Source organism: Triticum urartu, chromosome 5A (genome assembly GCF_056163025.1).
Source record: "Triticum urartu cultivar PI428250 chromosome 5A, HENAU_Tu73, whole genome shotgun sequence".
NCBI lineage: Eukaryota > Viridiplantae > Streptophyta > Magnoliopsida > Poales > Poaceae > Triticum > Triticum urartu.
This window is the reverse complement of record NC_141877.1, coordinates 521015408-521033864: the sequence shown is the minus strand read 5'-3', so window position 1 is coordinate 521033864 and position 18457 is coordinate 521015408.

Sequence of the window (18457 nt, the reverse complement as noted above, 5' to 3'; positions counted from 1 at the left end):
AGAATGTCCAGCTCACATTTGACCGACTCACTGACATCACAAATGAGCTTCAAGCCCTCGGCGCTACTGAGATCACCAAACATGAAGTCGTCAAGACACTACTGAGATCACTTGATAGTTCGTTTGACACCCTAGCCCTGATGATTCAAGAACGTCCTGATTTCAAGACACTCAATCCGTCTGACATACTTGAGAGGCTCAACACACATGAGTTTCAGCTTTCTGAGAAAAGAGATATCTACGGTCCAAACTATGGGCGAACTCGTGCCTTGAAGGCAAAAGCTGTCTCCTCATCTGAAGAAGAATCTGACAGCAGTTCGGATGATCCTGAAGACATTGGAAGGGAACTTGCTATGCTTGTGAAGAAGTTCCAAAAATTCACCAAGAAGAAAGGTTCCAGAAAGTCTTCCCGATCAAGCTCAAGGAATGATGAAGCTTCTGCTCACGACTACAAGAAGAAAACATGTCACAAGTGCAAGAAACCTGGCCACTTCATCTCTGAGTGTCCACAGTGGGATAATGAGAACAAAAAGAAGAAGAAGAGCAAGGAATATGACTCTGACGACAAGAAGAAGAAGAAATACTCAAAGTCTTCTTCCAAGTCTTCCTCAAAGTCTTCATCACACAAGAAGAGCTCATCTGGCAAGGCACGTGCGTTTGTTGGCAAGGAAATGGATTCAGAGGAGGAGTCCGCTTCTGAGGAGGCGGAGGTGGAGTCTGAGGAGGAGTCCGATTCAGGCGTCGCAAGTCTGGCTACAGCATACGTTGCCAAGTCCATCTTCAACACTGAAGACAATGACTTCATCACCGACACCGATGCAAATGAAAAGGACTACTCCGCTTCTACCTACTGCTTCATGGCACGCAGTGCCAAGGTAAACACACACACTACTCACTATCAAACATCTAGTGACGATGACTCTGATTGTGGTTCAAAACCCAGCTACAAAACACTTGCTAAAATTGCAACTGAACAACAGAAAGCTATGGAACATATTCAAAAACTGTTAGACAGAAGCGATGATCTGTTAGGTGCTGAAATGACTCGATCTGAATCCTTAATTGAAGACATAAAAAATCTTCACGTTAAGTATGTGGAACTTGAAAGTCGTCAGTGAACTCTCTCAACAACTCATGAAAAGCTTTCCTATGATTATCTTCAAAGGAAGCAAGATCTTGAGAAATTGAGAACGGCTCATGAAGATATTCAAAAGGAAAACGAGTCACTTCGCGCCAAACAGATCAGTTCCGCTCAGGAAGGATTTGAACCACCATGTCTTAAATGCATTGAGCGTGATAATGCTACTTCTGTTGCTGAATGTTCTACTGCTACTACTGTTGCAATATCTTCAACTGTTGATGTGGTAACTAACCCCTCTGCTGAGGATACCACTGCTATTGCTGATGAGAATGCTAGGTTGAAGACATTGCTTGAAACAGGGATGTACAAAAGTCTTAAAGGGCATCAGACACTATGTGATGTCCTCAAAAAGCAGATTCTGAACCGAAACCTGAGAAAAGAGGGTGTTGGGTTCGCAAGGAAAATGAATGCTGATGGCTCTTACTGGAAACCTGAGCAGTACCCCAAAACCACGTGGGTTGCTGCAAAGGAACCTTCAGCAGATCCATCCAATCTATCTGGCTTCACTTGTGCTAACCCCATTATCATTGATGAATCCCTTGATGCAAACTATAAACTATTTAAAAATCAGAATGGTGAAGTGTTTGCCAGGTACATTGGTACTAACTGCAGGAATGGACTGCCTATGAAGAAGATCTGGGTTCCGAAAAGGTGTCTGGAGAATCTTCCTGTGAATGTCATCATGACACCTCACATGAAGAAGACAAACCTCAGACCAAAGGCTTCATACGGCCCAAAGGCTTCATACAGACAGAGGACTCACCTGAGTCGCGCTAACGCAAATGTTTTGCAGGGAAACCATACTCAGGCATATGAATATGAGAGCGGTTCATCAAACCGCCATGTTCATAAGACCAAGAACTATTCTGCTTATTCTTATGAGTACTATTGTCTGCCTGCAAGACTGTTTGCTAGGGCTCCAAAGCCAAAGTTCTCAGATGCTGCACTTAGACTTATTGCTTCTAAGCCACCCTTGAAGATATGGGTGGCTAAGAAAGCTTAACTCTCTTTTGCAGGGAAAGGTCTCCATCAGAAAACCAAAATCGTCTGACGCTATTGCTGGGGACCTTAAACATCTTGTAGGGCGCAAGATCAAATGCCCGAATGGTCTTACTATGTACTTCATTCCTGAATTGCTTGCTACTCTCCCTATTAGTCCTAATCTGGATCTAAGCTTTCATAACCCACTGGTTCGTCAAATGTTTTTGCTTCACAATGCTCTTCGTGAAGCCTATCCCCCTAACTGCACTGTAGGGTACGACACCAGCGTCTTCAGAATGGATTATTGATAGTGGGTGTACAAATCACATGACTGGTAAAAGAAGCCTTCTTATGAACTCAACCTTACGTCCATCCGACAAGAGCCACATCACATTTGCTGACACTGGTAAAAGTAAGGTATTGGGTCTAGGTAGGTAGTTGCAATCTCAAGGGATCAACACATGGATAAAGTCATGCTTGTTGAATCCCTTGGCTTCAACTTAATGTCTGTCTCAATGCTTTGCGATTTAAACATGATCGTAATATTTGGAAAATATCGTTGCCTTGTTCTAATGGAATCTGACAAGTCTCAAGTATTTGAAGGGTATCGAAAAGATGATTTGTACGTGGTAGATTTCTCATCAGGACCACAGCTTGCCGTATGTCTTCTAGCAAAAGCTTCAGAATGCTGGCTTTGGCATCGAAGGCTTGGGCATGCTGGCATGAGGAACCTCCACACCCTGGCAAAGAAGAAGCATGTCATAGGCATCGAGGGCGTCAAGTTCAAGAAAGATCACTTATGCGGTTCCTGTGAGGCAGGAAAGATGACGAGGGCCAAACATCCCTCGAAGACAATCATGACCACTACTCGACCCTTCGAACTGCTTCACATGGATCTTTTCGGTCCCACTCATTACTCAACTCTTACTACTACTGCTTGTCTCTATGGCTTTGTCATTATTGATGATTATTCTAGATATACTTGGGTGCACATAATCCTTTACAAGACTGAAGTGCAGGATGTCTTCAGACGCTTCGCCGATCGAGGAATGAACAACTATGGCGCCAAGATAAAGCATATCATAAGTGACAATGGCACTGAATTCAAGAACACTGGCCTTGATACATATCTTGATACCTTGGGCATCACACATGAATTCTCAGCCCCGTACACGCCACAGCAGAATGGGGTCGTCGAACGCAAGAACAGAACACTCATTGAGATGGCCAGAACGATGCTAGATGAATACAAGACTCCAAGAAAATTCTGGCCTAAAGCCATTGATACTGCATGCCATACAATCAATCGTGTTTATCTTCACAAGCTTCTAAACAAGACATCTTATGAGCTCCTTACTGGCAAGAAGCCAAATGTCAGTTACTTCAGAGTATTTGGCGCCAGGTGCTAGATCAAGGACCCACATCACACCTCAAAGTTTGCACCAAAAGCACATGAGGGTTTTATGCTTGGATATGGAAATGATTCACACTCCTACAGAGTCTTCAATCTCTTTCATTACAAAGTGGTTGAAACAGTGGATGTGCGGTTCGATGAGACCAATGGTTCACAAAGAGAGCAACTGCCAAATGTGCTAGATGAAGTTCCATCTAGTGAATCAATCAAGCTAATGGGAACTAGAGAAATTATACCTTCTGAAGCTCATCCTGAAGAAGAACTTATCATCTCAGCACCTGATCAACATGAAGACAATGCTGAGCCTGAAGACATTCCTTCTAACAACGACAATGATCAGCAAGAGCAAAATCTTCGCCCTGTACATCCTCGCGTTGCCAATGAAGTGCAGATTGAAAGAATAATTGATAGCATCAATGCAGCCGGTCCACTCACTCGTTCAAGGGCAACTCAGCTAGCAAATTTCTGTGGGCACTTCGCATTCGTCTCAATAACAGAACCCAAGAAAGTTGAAGAAGCCTTCATGGAATCTGAATGGATTCAAGCTATGCAAGACGAGCTTCAACAGTTTGAGCTGAATAATGTATGGGAACTGGTCAAGCGTCCCGATCCTCGGAAGCACAACATAATAGGCACCAAATGGATATACCGCAACAAGCAAGATGAGAATGGTCAAGTTGTCAGAAACAAAGCTCGTCTCGTTGCTCAAGGATATACTCAAGTGGAAGGCATTGACTTCGATGAAACATTTGCTCCTGTCGCTAGACTTGAAGCCATACGCATACTGCTGGCCTATGCAAATCATCACAACATACTTCTTTATCAAATGGATGTGAAGAGTGCCTTCCTCAATGGCAAGATTGAAGAAGAAGTGTATGTTGCACAACCTCCTGGCTTTGAAGATCCAAAACATCCTGACATGGTATACAAGCTCAACAAGGCACTGTATGGCCTCAAACAAGCCCCTCGGGCCTGGTATGACACACTCAAATACTTCCTGAAGAGCAAAGGCTTCATACCTGGTTCTCTCGACCCCACTCTCTTCACAAAGACATATGATGGTGAACTGTTTGTGTGCCAAATATATGTGGATGACATTATCTTCGGCTGCACCAATCAGAAGTATAGTGAAGAGTTTGGATATATGATGCAAGAGCAATATCAAATGTCTATGATGGGAGAGTTGAAGTTCTTTCTTGGTCTTCAAATACGACAGCAACGCAATGACATCTTCATATCTCAAGAGAAGTATCTCAAAGATTGCCTGAAGAAGTTCGGTATGCAAGACTGCAAAGGCTTCACGACGCCAATGCCAGCCAAGCATCATCTGGGTCCTGACGACAATGGTAAAGAGTTCGATCAAAAGGTATACCGCTCCATGATTGGTTCTTTACTTTATCTATGTGCATCTAGGCCAGATATTATGCTTACTGTTTGCATGTGTGCTCGATTTTAAGCGGCACCAAAGGAGTCGCATCACTTAGCTGTGAAGCGAATTCTTCGATATTTGGCTCACACCCCAACTCTAGGATTATGGTATCCAAAGGGCTTAGAGTTTGATCTGGTTGGATTCTCGGATGCTGATTATGCTGGTGACAAAGTTGATCGCAAGTCTACATCAGGCACATGTCACTTTCTGGGATGATACTTGTATGTTGGTCTTCAAAGAAGCAGAACTATGTATCTCTCTCCACTATTGAATCTGAATACATTGCTGCTGGATCTTGCTGCGCTCAGCTTCTGTGGATGAAGCAAACGCTCAAAGACTATGACATTCATCTGAAGCAAGTGCCACTCTACTGCGACAATGAAAGCGCCATCAAGATTGCCAACAACCCAGTTCAGCACTCGAAGACAAAGCATATTGAAATTCGTCATCACTTTCTCAGAGATCATGTTGTGAAGGAAGATATTGATATCATACACGTCAACATTGAAGAGCAATTGGCAGATATCTTCACCAAGCCCTTGGATGAGAAGAGATTTTGCAAGTTACGGTGTGAGCTAAATATCCTGGAATCCTCAAATGTACTGTGATCAGGCACACATCCTAACCCTTATGCATATTAATGACTTAGATGTGCAACACACGAAGTAAAGTATATCTTCAATCAATGAAGACATACATTCTAAGTGTGAATACATTAATGTGGAATTTGACTTCGGAGCGCCACGATAATTGTGTGCCGTGTCTGGGTCTAATACTTCCTATACGGTGGGTAACGCCACCACCAAATGTTCTATTTTGAAGTGTTTCACTCATGGCGTTACCTTGCTATGTCTTCAGATTTGGTTTGGCTTCAATCTCAACATGTCTTCATGATTATCTTCACTATGTTGATTATATATATATACACTAGTGTTCTGTCCTCTACAACATTCACTTATAGCTATGTCTTCTTGTTGAATCTTTTGAACTAAGTGAATGTGATCGGACCCTAACCTCTCTATGCTATCTATCTCAAACTCTATCTCTCCAAATCATATGCATTCTATTGAAACTGTCGAATGTCTTCTCTGCGTCCTTGTCAGCAGAAGATACAAAGACAAACCTTAAGTCCACTTTCAATGCTCATTCCTCCACATGAAACCCGGAGAAGTAGGAACGACCACCCGACAATCCAGGCGTGCGTGGGACGTGGAACAAACCCCAAAATTCTGCATAATGGCCACGTGTTCCTCAGATGCGAATCGCCAGGGGCACATGTGTAATAACGCAGTGCCGCCCCTATACCTATAAATACACACTTCACGGCGGTCATTATCTCTTCTTCCACTCTCGCACGAACCCTAGCGCCACCGCTAGCCCTCGACGACGCCGGTGACGAAGCGCTTCGCTGCCGCAACCTCTCCGACGCCGTCTTCACGCCGACCGCGGACATCGTCCTCTCCGCCGTCGCCGTAGGTGTCCTCCGTCGCCAAGTTAGGGCACGGAAGATCGAACTGCTCGGCCTCATCTTCCACTCCGTCTAGCAGTTCTTAGTGTGGTAAATAAAACTTCCTTTTTACGGCACCGTTGATCCTATGGCTTTGTCACTTTCTACCACAAGCAGTTTCTATTCACACAAGTTAGATCTCTCTCGTACTGCATCTCATAACATGCCTAGTATATTCACTTATGCTTCACAAAGTAGTTAGATTCCTCACTTGTACTGATCTCTGGATTCGTGCAAATCTGGAACCAACTCCTTATCTATGAGTGAATGTCTTCGCACGATGAGGTCAATGTCTTCTAAACTGATTTATATTCAAAATCTTCTGAGAATGCATATGACCTCTTCCCCTTCCCTCGCACCTTAATGCTGTCACATGTACATGTCCGTGGGAGAATCCCTTGGTTCTCATAGTCTGCATTCATTTGCAGAGTTCTTACAGCATTATATAAATTCTCCCGAAGCAAGTTCCTGTTTGTCCAGCAAGCAAAAATCTTTGAAGCCTTTGAACGTGTTGAAGCCTTTTAGTTTAAAGTTCATGGCTTCAGAGAAATCAGCAAGGAAGGGTGGCAGAAAGCGTCGTGGAGAAACATATAGAGATCTGCCAGATGACCTCTCAGAACTGTACAAGACAGATCCTGAAGAGGATTACAATCAGCGCAAGACCCGAATCCAATGGATTCGAAGATATTGGGCAGAACAATGGTTCAAATACCGATTTGTAACCCAGGAATATGCTGAGAAAAATGCCATCAAGAGACCATGGGGAGACATCTATACAAGAATCTTCAACCCAGATCCAGAGATGAAGCCATTGAACAAGGCTTCTATCCCTGCATGGTCCGTGGGCCACAGCCTGTTGATGCACACCCATCGTCACTACTATGGTGTCGTGACGACATTCTGTTCAAGCGCAACTTCCAGTTTGCCCAGAACTCAGCAAAGCAAAACAAGAAGACATTGGGACTAGACTTCAACCCTGGTCCCTCAGCTCCAAGGGCTGATGGCACACGAGATGCAGAACCCAATGTTGTCGGTCCTTTTTACAACCTTGAAGGCCTCATCACCCATATCTTGGTTCAAGGGACTGCAGTGAATGAGCCTGCAGCTGACGCTGACTCAGATGAAGCGCCTGCAGCGCCGAAGCCAAAGAAGTTGAAGAAGCCTAAAGCTTCAAAGCCTGGCCCTTCACCAAAAATCTCACGGGCGAAGCCACTGGCAACTGCACCTCCTGAAGACAGTGTGCAGTCCGAAGATTTATCACGCATCTCCAAGCCCCAGAAGGTCAAGATGCCTCTGCCACACACCGGCCAAGAGCTAACAGCTGCTGCCATTCTGCGCAATGATGCCATTGATCTGTCAAGTGATGAAGATCTTGCAGATGACGCTCTTGAGCAACTCATCAAGAGCAAAGAAGAAGCAGAAATCTTCAATGATCTGCCTCTCTTTGATGTAACAATCATCCACAACTTCATTGATGAATGGTTTGACACGCCAAACATCAGCTTCGACGATCTCCAACTACCCATTGGCCTCAGTGTCGCCTTCCATGGCGCCATTGCTTTAGAGTTAGCTATCGCCCAGCGCATTGTTGAACTGAAGCAGAAGATTGACTTTGAGAAATCTCAGTTCAAGAAGCATATGGCCAAGCTCAGCGTGCAAGACGTGAAGAATTTCAAGATTATGTTGCACAAGCTCAAGGAAGCCTTTCTAAAAGAACGTGCAGAAGCTCAGGGTTCTCGTGAGCGCATGAAGGTCCTGGCTGATAGGTGTGTGCAAGCCTACAATGAGGCTGAGAAGCGCAAGGCCCTTGGGCGTCCTGGCATCGACCCCAGGATGGCCGCAAAGAAGAAGAAGAAGCCCGCTATGGCCGAACCCGACGCACCAAGGCAGGAAGCAAATCCCATTGTCTTCCCAACTAGCATGACTGGCTCGAAGCCAAAGGCCAGGTCAACCGCTTCAGAACTGAAGAAGACGAGGACTGCTGAGGCTGAAGCCAGAAAGAGGAAACATCCTGAAGCCTCTGCTACTGCTCCCTCCAAGAAGAAGCGGAAGACCAAGAAGGAACGGGATGCTCCCACAGAGCCCTTAATTGTTGAACCCATCTCCATGGTTCGCCCTGACGCTGAACATCAAGAGCGTCAACTGACTGTCCATGAGCCTGCTTTCACAGAGGCTCATGAAGCTGAAGACTTTCCAGCAGCTGATCCCATCGCTGCTGAAGACATTGGTCATCATGACCATGTTGAAGATGATGCAGCCCTTCCTCAGCTAGAACACCAACAGGTATCATCACCTGTGCTAACGCACAACGAACTCATCAGCATTGGTCGTCCACTGACGCCAATTGCACATGATGCTTCATGGGCGGATCACCCACAAGCACAAGAGGAAGATGACTTTGAGGCCCAGCCAACTCCAACTCCACAAGCGTCGCCAGCGTTACACAGGCTTCGCAAAGGACCAAGGCCCCCAGTCTCTACGTCTGAAGCTAAATCTGCTGAAGACATTTCGGCTGCATCAGCCGATGAAGAAGAAGTCACACAAGCTGCTACTCCCATGTCCCACCAAGAAGCGGTTTTCGAGGAGAACGTGATTGTGACCGACCCTCCAGCTCGTCAAGTGGAGGTTGAAAATCTTGAGGCTGCCACCACCAACACCACTGAAGCCACTGACGCTGTCATGGCTGAAGCTAATGTGGAAGCAGAAGTCAGCGAAGCCACTGATCCCGCCACTTCTGTTCCTGAGTCTGCTGCCGGTCCCCAGTTCGACTATCATGTTGAGCACAGGCCTCAGGTACAGAAGCCAATCCCAAGATTGCCAAGGTTCCCAGGTCCTGCATCAGCACCTGGCTCCTTCAATATCAATGGCTTCAGAGCAGACAACACATTCTTCAACAGCTCCAGGAACCCCTACTCCAGGGAAAGAATATCATTTGATCGGTTCTGGAGTTATCCGCAGCGAAGCTATTACTCATGCGTTCTTTACAACCAAGGTCGCATCTTCCCACACAAGCGCCTTGACATTGAAGCTATAGCTGGTCTGCCCTGTCTGGAAGAAGCTCTGGATTGCTTCAAAGAGGTTGGACTGCCGCCGTTCGTCACTGACCAAGAGCATTGGAATGAAGAGTTGCTGCTCCAATTCTATGCCACACTTCACATCCGCGGGTATAGCAGAGATTCGAAGACTTGGGTCCTGGAGTGGATGACAGGAAACGTTCATCACGAAGCCAAAGCCTTTGACATCATTGAGCTCACTGGTTTGCCCACTCCTGGCGATCTCTACGAGCATGGCTGTCAGCTTCATAGTGAAGCTATTGAGAGCATCTTTCAGAAGACTGAACCTAATATGAGTCAGATGCTCAGTATGATGAAGCCATTGCCCCAAGATGCTGCTTATCCCACGGAGTTCTTCGTTGAAGACCTTGAGTATCTGCCAAGAACCATTTATCACATCATAAGGCGAACTCTCTGGCCAATCAAAGGACACTCTCCACATGCCAAGCTTGAAGGTGCAATGAAGACTTTGGTCTTCTACATTCTTCATGGAAAATGCTTCAATACACAGGATTTCTTCATTCGCCAACTTGCTGCATCAGGCTCTGATCTGTTTGGCTTGAAGTTCTACGCCCCATGGGTCATGCGGCTGATCAAACTTCACTCCACTATCTCATATCAGCCATCTGCTCGCAATCATCGGATTTTTCTGCCTGATGTGGATATGTCGATTGAAGCCATCTATCCTGAGCCTGCCAAGGAACCCCTAAGTCTTCAGAATGCAGAGTATCAGAGTTTTTCTCAGAACATTAAAGGAGTTCAAGCAGTCGCTCGTGTGTATCCTTTGGCTGGCACTACACGTGCACCGCATCCTGCTCTCACTGAAGCCACTGACAGTACAACTGCTCCATGACCCAAGAAGCGCACTCGTGTTCTCAATGACCGAGAGCTTCTTGTGGCTCTTCATCAGAAACAGGATAGGCATCATGACTGGCTGAAGCGTCAGATGCAAAGCCTCTTGGTGGATGTTAATCGCATTCGCAATCTTGCCACCAAGAATGCTTTTGTTTCCCATGAAACTTCTCGCCGCACATGGAAAGGGCTGACACTGATGTGTTCTGAAGATGATCTTCAAGAGGATGGCTTCACTGAGCGATTCAAGTTTGACTCCACACCTCCTCGAAGGGCAGTGCTGCGACGAACTCCATCCCTTGAAGACTCTGAGTTCTCTTCCTCTGTTGCAACTGTGAATGCCAGAGTGATCGAGGATGAAGACAATGCTACTTCACCGCCACCTCCTTCAGCACGCTTCGACTCTGCTCCAAGCTCTTCAGCACCGCCAAACACCACCAACGACCCTGCTGCTTCACCTACTCCTCATGGGAACGAGTAGATGCTTTATGTCTTCAAACCTTTTTGGTCCTTACTGACAAAAGGGGGAGAAGCATATGAGGTTGATAGTCTTCAAGCGGGTCCATATGAGCGGGTGCTTTATATTTTGCTTCATGCTTACAACTCTCGTTTTGCTACATTTGGTTCTTTGAGTTGTAACACTTAAACTCGATGGTCGTCTGCTACTTATCTGCCACCTTGTGTTGCGAGGATAAATTCCGCACTTAGATCATTCTGCAGACGTCCATTTTCCATTATGCATGTCATTATCTTCATATACTTTCACATGCATAGTGGATTGTCATCATAAGTTGAAGTGGATCTCCACAAGTACAATCTGCCATGTGCATTTGCATTCCAAAAGCAAATTACTTATATGCACATCTTCAGGGGGAGCCCTTGCAACTTATGAAGACAATTCCTTATCCTTTACAATTTCACAGACTATATTCCCCGTTGAAAACTTCAACTAGTTTGTCATCAATCACCAAAAAGGGGGAGATTGTAAGTGCATCTAGTGCCACCCCTAGTTGGTTTTGGAGTATTGACGACAAACCTAGTTGAGGGACTAATGTGTTTGTGAAAATTGTAGGATAACACAGGTAAAAGTCCCTCATTGATTCGGTTTTCCTACCAGAGATGACCCCTAAAAATGTATGAAGACATTGAAGTCAAAGGTGGTATATGAAGATATTCACATTGAAGACTATGACAAGAGAAGACACCGCATGAAGCCTATGGAGCTCGAAGACTTAGATCTTTCGTAGTTCTTTTTCTTCTGTGTTGAGTCATAGGAACCACCGTTCTGTTAAGTGGGGTACAAGAGAACCAGTCAGAATGACTGAAGTGATGCTTAAACAAAACCTATGTCTTCAAGTGAAGACTTTGAGAGCGAATCTTGTCCAGAGTCGGGCAAGTCAGCTTTGCTTGAAGCCCAAGTAAAGTTGCCGTGTGAGTTTGAAATCTGACCGTTGGAACACGTGTCAGTTCCTTAGTGACCCAGGGTCATTTCGGACAAATCAGGTCGGGTTGCCAAGTGGCTATAAATAGCCCACCCCCTACAACCATAAACGGTTGGCTGCTCAGATTCAGAGTACGGCTTTTGTCGTTTGAGAGCAACCCACCTCAAAGCCTTTGAGAGAGAATCCCTTGCGAGGATAAAGCCCTAACCACCCAGAGCCAAAGAGAATTAGGCATCACTTAAGTCTTCTTGTCTGTGTGATCTGAAGACTTATTACACTTGAGGACTGTGCATCCTCCAGCCGGTTAGGCGTCGCGTTCTGAGCATCCAAGAGACATTGTGGATTGCCGGTGAACGAAGTCTATGAAGGTTTGGGAGTCTACCTTGAATACTTACCAGAGTGATTGGGCGAGGTCTGTGTGACCTTAGCTCAAGGGGAATACGGTGAGGACTGGGTGTCCTGAGCTGCGTGTTCAGGACTGGGTGTCCGGGACTGTGTGTCCTAAGGTTTAAATACCTAGCCGCCCTAACTAGACGTACAGTTGCCACAACAACTGGAACTGGTCCAACAAACCATTGTCTTCAGCGAGTCACTGGTTTCATCTTCCCTTCCCTTTACTTACTGTTACTCCTTGTGAAGTCATCGTATGTTCGCACTATCTTTTGTCTTCACTGAGTGACTGCGTGTTCTGTGTGGCTTCACAATATCTTCCTACCTGATCCTTACTACATTGCTGCTATTAGTCATTGTGCTTTCACTCTATTGAATACTTGACTATGGCTTGCCTAGTGTAGTCTACCTTCCACTGCAGGGTAATAGGTTTATTTCTATCGTTTGTCTTCATAACTTCCACGTTTTGAAGACTTTCATAAAAATCGCCTATTCACCCCCCTCTAGTCGATATAACGCACTTTCACTTGGCTCACTTGTGTGTGTGGGGATGATCTTCAGGCCCTCTCTCTCTCTCTATCTCTCTATCGTCCTCCCCCTTGACTCTGGTGGTGGCTCGTCCTATTTATTATGAGAGAGGAACTACATCTCCACCTCTCTATGTTTCCCACACGAAAAAATTGCAAGAAATTGTTTATACTATACATTGGCCTTTACTTTGTGTGCATGAGTTGTTCTTTTATGACATGACAATGCATAGGAAGAGAGTTAGACTTCGTTGTTGCATGATATATGTTACTTTGTGCTCACTACTAAATTACAAATCATTGTTAATTAAAATTGGCTTTGATATACCTTGGGATCCGGGTGGATGCATTACTTGAGCACTATATGCCTAGCTTAATGGCTTTAAAGAAAACGCTGCCAGGGAGACACCCCCGGAAGTTTTAGAGAGTCATTTATTTCTGTTGTGTGCTTTTATATAGTATAAAAACAAAAAAATAAAGAGGGGAACTCAAAACTTTTCAAAAATAAAAGTGAAAGTGAGGTAGATGAGCATTGTGAAAGTGGGGGACGTCCTTGAACTTGTTCATGCCCATGGAAACTTTGTGAATCTTAATTACAGAAACTTTTCAACAAAAATAATTATCCCCTTGTACAATTCCATTGTATTATAAAAATAATGTGCCAAGGTTTGCCTTTAGGATGTTTACAATGCTTGTTGGTTTGTACGGCGCAGGACAGAAACTTTGGCTGTAGTGCTCGATTTTACATTTTTTGCTGGAATGTCAAATGGTTCTGATTCTTTTTGAACTGTCTTTATATACAAATTATTTATTTTTCCTAATTTGGGTAGAATTGTTCAAGTATTATAAGTATGGTGAATGTTCAGATTATTACAGACTGTTCTGTTTTAGATAGATTCTGTTTTTGATGCATAGTTTGCTTGTTTTGATGAAACTATAAAATTATATCAGTGGATTAAGCCATGAAAAATTTAAATTACAGTAGCTACAATGCCAAAACAAAATATGGATTGGTTTGCAACAGTACTTAGAGTAGTGATTTGCTTTATTATACTAACGGATCTTACCGAGTTTTCTGTTGAAGTTTTGTGTGGATGAAGTGTTTGAACATCGAGGAGGTCTCGATGCGATGAGAAGGAGGAGAGGCAAGAGCTCAAGCATGGGAATGCCCAAGGCACCCCAAGTAAATATTCAAGGAGACTCAAGCATCTAAGCTTGGGGATGCCCCGGAAGGCATCCCCTCTTTCTTCAACAAGTATCGGTATGTTTTCGGATTCGTTTCATTCATGTGATATGTGCAGATTTTGGAGCGTCTTTTGCATTTAGTTTTAATTTTTCTTTTATGCACCATGCTGGTATGAGATATTCCTTGGTTGATTTATAGAATGCTCTATGCACTTCACTTATATCTTTTGAGTATGGCTTTATATAATGCTTCATGTGCTTCGCTTATATCATTTGATGTTTGGATTGCATGTTTCTCTTCACATAGAAAACCGCCATTTGTAGAATGCTCTTTTGCTTCACTTATATTTGTTAGAGCATGGGCATATCTTTTGTAGAAAGAATTAAACTATCTTGCTTCACTTATATCTATTTAGAGAGATGACAGGAATTGGTCATTCACATGGTTAGTCATAAAATCCTACATAAAACTTGTAGATCACTGAATATGATATGTTTGATTCCTTGCAATAGTTTTGCGATATAAAGATGGTGATATTAAAGTCATGCTAGTGGGTAGTTGTGGATTGTAGAAATACTTGTGTTGAAGTTTGTGATTCCTGTAGCATGCACGTATGGTGAACCGTTATGTGATGAAGTTGGAGCATGATTTATTTATTGATTGACTTTCTTATGAGTGGCGGTCGGGGACGAGCGATGGTCTTTTCCTACCAATCTACCCCCCTAGGAGCATGCGCGTAGTACTTTGTTTCGATGACTAATAGATTTTCACAATAAGTATGTGAGTTCTTTATGACTAATGTTGAGTCCATGGATTATACGCACTCTCACCCTTCCACCATTGCTAGCCTCTCTAGTATCGCGCAACTTTCGCCGGTACCTTAAACCCACCATACCTACTTATCATGGCATTTCCATGGCCATTCCGAGATATATTGCCATGCAACTTCCATCATCATCATATACATGACTTGAGCATTTATTGTCATATTGCTTTGCATGATCGTAAGATAGCTAGCATGATGTTTTCATGGCTTGTCCGTTTTTTGATGTCATTGCTACGCTAGATCATTGCACATCCCGGTACACCACTGGAGGAATTCATATAGAGTCATATTTTGTTCTAGACATCGAGTTGTAATATTGAGTTGTAAGTAAATAAAAGTGTGACGATCATCATTATTAGAACATTGTCCCATGTGAGGTTATCAAAATAAAAGAGGCCAAAGAAGCCCAAATAAAAAAAGAGGCCAAAGAAACCCACCAAAAAAAGAGAAAACAAAAAGGAAAACAAAAGAGAAAACAAAAAAATGAGAGAAAAAGAGAGAAGGGGCAATGTTACTACCCTTTTACCACACTTGTGCTTCAAAGTAGCACCATGTTCTTCATATAGAGAGTCTCTTGAGTTATCACTTTCATATACTAGTGGGAATCTTCATTATAGAACTTGGCTTGTATATTCTGATAATGGGCTTCCTCAAATGCCCGAGGTCTTCATGAGCAAGCAAGTTGGATGCACACCCACTTAGTTTCCAGTTTGAGCTTTCATACACTTATAGCTCTTAGTGCATCCATTGCATGGCAATCCCTACTCCACGCATTGACATCAATTGATGGGCATCTCCATAGCCCATTGATTAGCCGCGTCGATGTGAGACTTTCTCCCTTTTTGTCTTCTCCACACAACCTCCACCGTCATATTCTATTCCACCCATAGTGCTATATCCATGGCTCACGCTCATGTATTGCGTGAAAGTTGAAAAGGTTTGAGAACATCAAAAGTATGAAACAATTGCTTGGCTTGTCATCGAGGTTGTGCATGATTTGAATATTTTGTGTGGTGAAGATGGAGCATAGCCAGACTATATGATTTTGTAGGGATAACTTTCTTTGGCCATGTTATTTTGAAAATACATGATTGCTTTATTAGTATGCTTGAAGTATTATTATCTTAATGTCAAATGATAGACTATTGCTTTGAATCACTCATATCTTAATATTCATGCCATGATTAGATATGTGATCAAGATTATGCTAGGTAGCATTCCACATCAAAAATTATCTTTTTATCATTTATCTACTCGAGGACGAGAAAGAATTAAGCTTGGGGATGCTGATGCGTCTCCGTCGTATCTATAATTTTTGATTGTTCCATGCAAATATTCTACAACTTTCATATACTTTTGGCAACTTTTTATAATATTTTTGGGACTAACATATTGATCCAGTGCCCAGTGCCAGTTCCTATTTGTTGCATGTTTTTGTTTCGCAGTAAATCCATATCAAACGGAGTCCAAACGGGATAAAACTGATGGAGATTTTTTTGGAATATATGTGATTTTGGGGAAGAAAAATCCACATAAGACGATGCCCTAGGGGGCCACGAGGCAGGGGGGCGCGCCCCAGGGGGGCAGGTGCGCCCCTGACCCTCGTGGCCACCCCATAAGGTGGTTGGTGCCCTTCTTTCGCCGCAATAAAGCTAATATCTGGATAGAGATCGTGTTAAAATTTCAGCCCAATCGGAGTTACGGATCTCCGGTAATATAAGAAACAGTGAAAGGGCAGAATCTGGGAACGCAGAAACAGAGAGAGACAGAGAAACAGATCCAATCTCGGAGGGGCTCTCGCCCCTCCCATGCCATGGAGGCCATGGACCAGAGGGGAAACCCTTCTACCATCTAGGGAGAAGGTCAAGGAAGAAGAAGAAGGGGGGCTCTCTTCCCCTCTCTCCCGGTGGCGCCGGAATGCCGCCGGGGCCATCATCATTGCCGCAATCTACACCAACAACTTCACCGCCCTCATCACCAACTCTTCCCCCCTCTATGCAGAGGTGTAACCCCTCTTTTACCTGCTATAATCTCTACTTAAACATGATGCTCAACGCTATATATTATTTCCCAATGATGTATGTGTCGGATGTGGGGTTCTGGCAAACCCTTAAGGTTCGAACACCGGGGTGCGCGTGAAGTCTTTTCCTCCCACCGATCTACGCCCTAGCTCGCTAAGATCTCACGGACAAACCTGATGAAATCGCAACACATAAAGACACAAGATTTATACTGGTTCGGGCCACCGTTGTGGTGTAATACCCTACTCCTGTGTGGTGGTGGATTGCCTCTAGGGCTGATGATGAACAATACAAGGGGAAGAACATCCTCCTGAGGTTGAGGTGTTCTTGTGCTTGGCTCACTTGTGTGTGTGGGGATGATCTTGAGGCCCTCTCTCTCTCTATCTCTCTATCGTCCTCCCCCTTGACTATGGTGGTGGCTCGTCCTATTTATAGAGGCCCTGGTCCTCTTCCCAAATATTGAGCGGGAAGGGAGCCAACAACAGCATGCTAATTTGAAGGGGGACAACTAGTACAAGCCATCCTGACAAAAGTGGTCTTCGCCTGCCAAAGGCTCTGGTGATGACGCTGTCTTGGGCTCCACGATGACCTCCGTCTTGCCGTCCTTCCGGTCCTAGTCTTGTTGCACCAAAATGGCAACCTTTGCCTGATGCCTCGGTACTCCTTGCCCGCGCTGGCCTCCTTAGCACCAAAGAGGAAACAAGGACGCTGCGCACGCTGGCGCCCGCCTGGTGTCGATCGTCATGGCTCATGTCACGAGAGCCTCGTGAGGTTTGCGTCGCCTTGTTATCTCCGCCCCTCGTTAGCCTGCCCGACTAGGCCACTCCAGAGGAGCTCTTGTGTCGTACGCCTCGCGAGGCTTGGCCCCTCGCAAGGGTCTTGGATGCCTTGTTGATGAAGATGGGCTGTACGGCCTGTTGGCTTAGCCACGCAGCGGGCTGCAGGCAGGCAAGTCTAGGGACCCCCGTTCCCAGAACACCGACAGTAGCCCCCGGGCCCAAGGTGCGCTCGGGCTTGGCTTCGCGGCGAAGCCAAGGGTCAAGTACGGAGCACCGCGGGCCCCCAAAAGCCCGCGGCCTCGGTTGACGCATGGCGGTTGATTGGACGTGGGCATCTCCGCTTCCCCACGCTGCCTTTGAATCCGCCTGGCTATGCGGCCTCGGTCTTTGGTTCTTCTCCAAGCGGCAAGCCCCGATCAGCTTGGGCTCCTTGCGAGGACGGGCTGACGTCAGGCGCGGCGCCATCCCCCAGCCCCCCGCCGGGAGGTAGCGTGCCACTTGATGCTCCACCCGCTGCCCCCGAGGTAGAGGACAAGGCGGGTCGAGCGTTCGAGCTCGAGCGCGGGCGGAGCGTAGTTCGTCATGAGCTCTTCCAGGAGGCGATGGGCGCGATGAGCCGCCTCGATGAAGAGCTCGCCGATGTCGACTCGCGTCTTGAGGCTGAAGGTCTCCGGCTGGTGGAGGAGTGGCGCAAGCTGAGGGTGGCCATCAACCTCGGTCGCTATCAGCGCGACCTCAAGAATGCGAAGGCCGAGGCGTCCCTCAAGATCTCCCATGAAGCCCGCTCGCGAGCCTTGGAAGAGGCTCGCGAGGCCGACCGCCGTTGCGAGGCTGCGGAAGAGCGCGCGTGGGGGCTCCAGGCCTGGAGCGCGCGTGGGGGCTCTAGGCCTGGAGCGCGGGGCCCCTCTT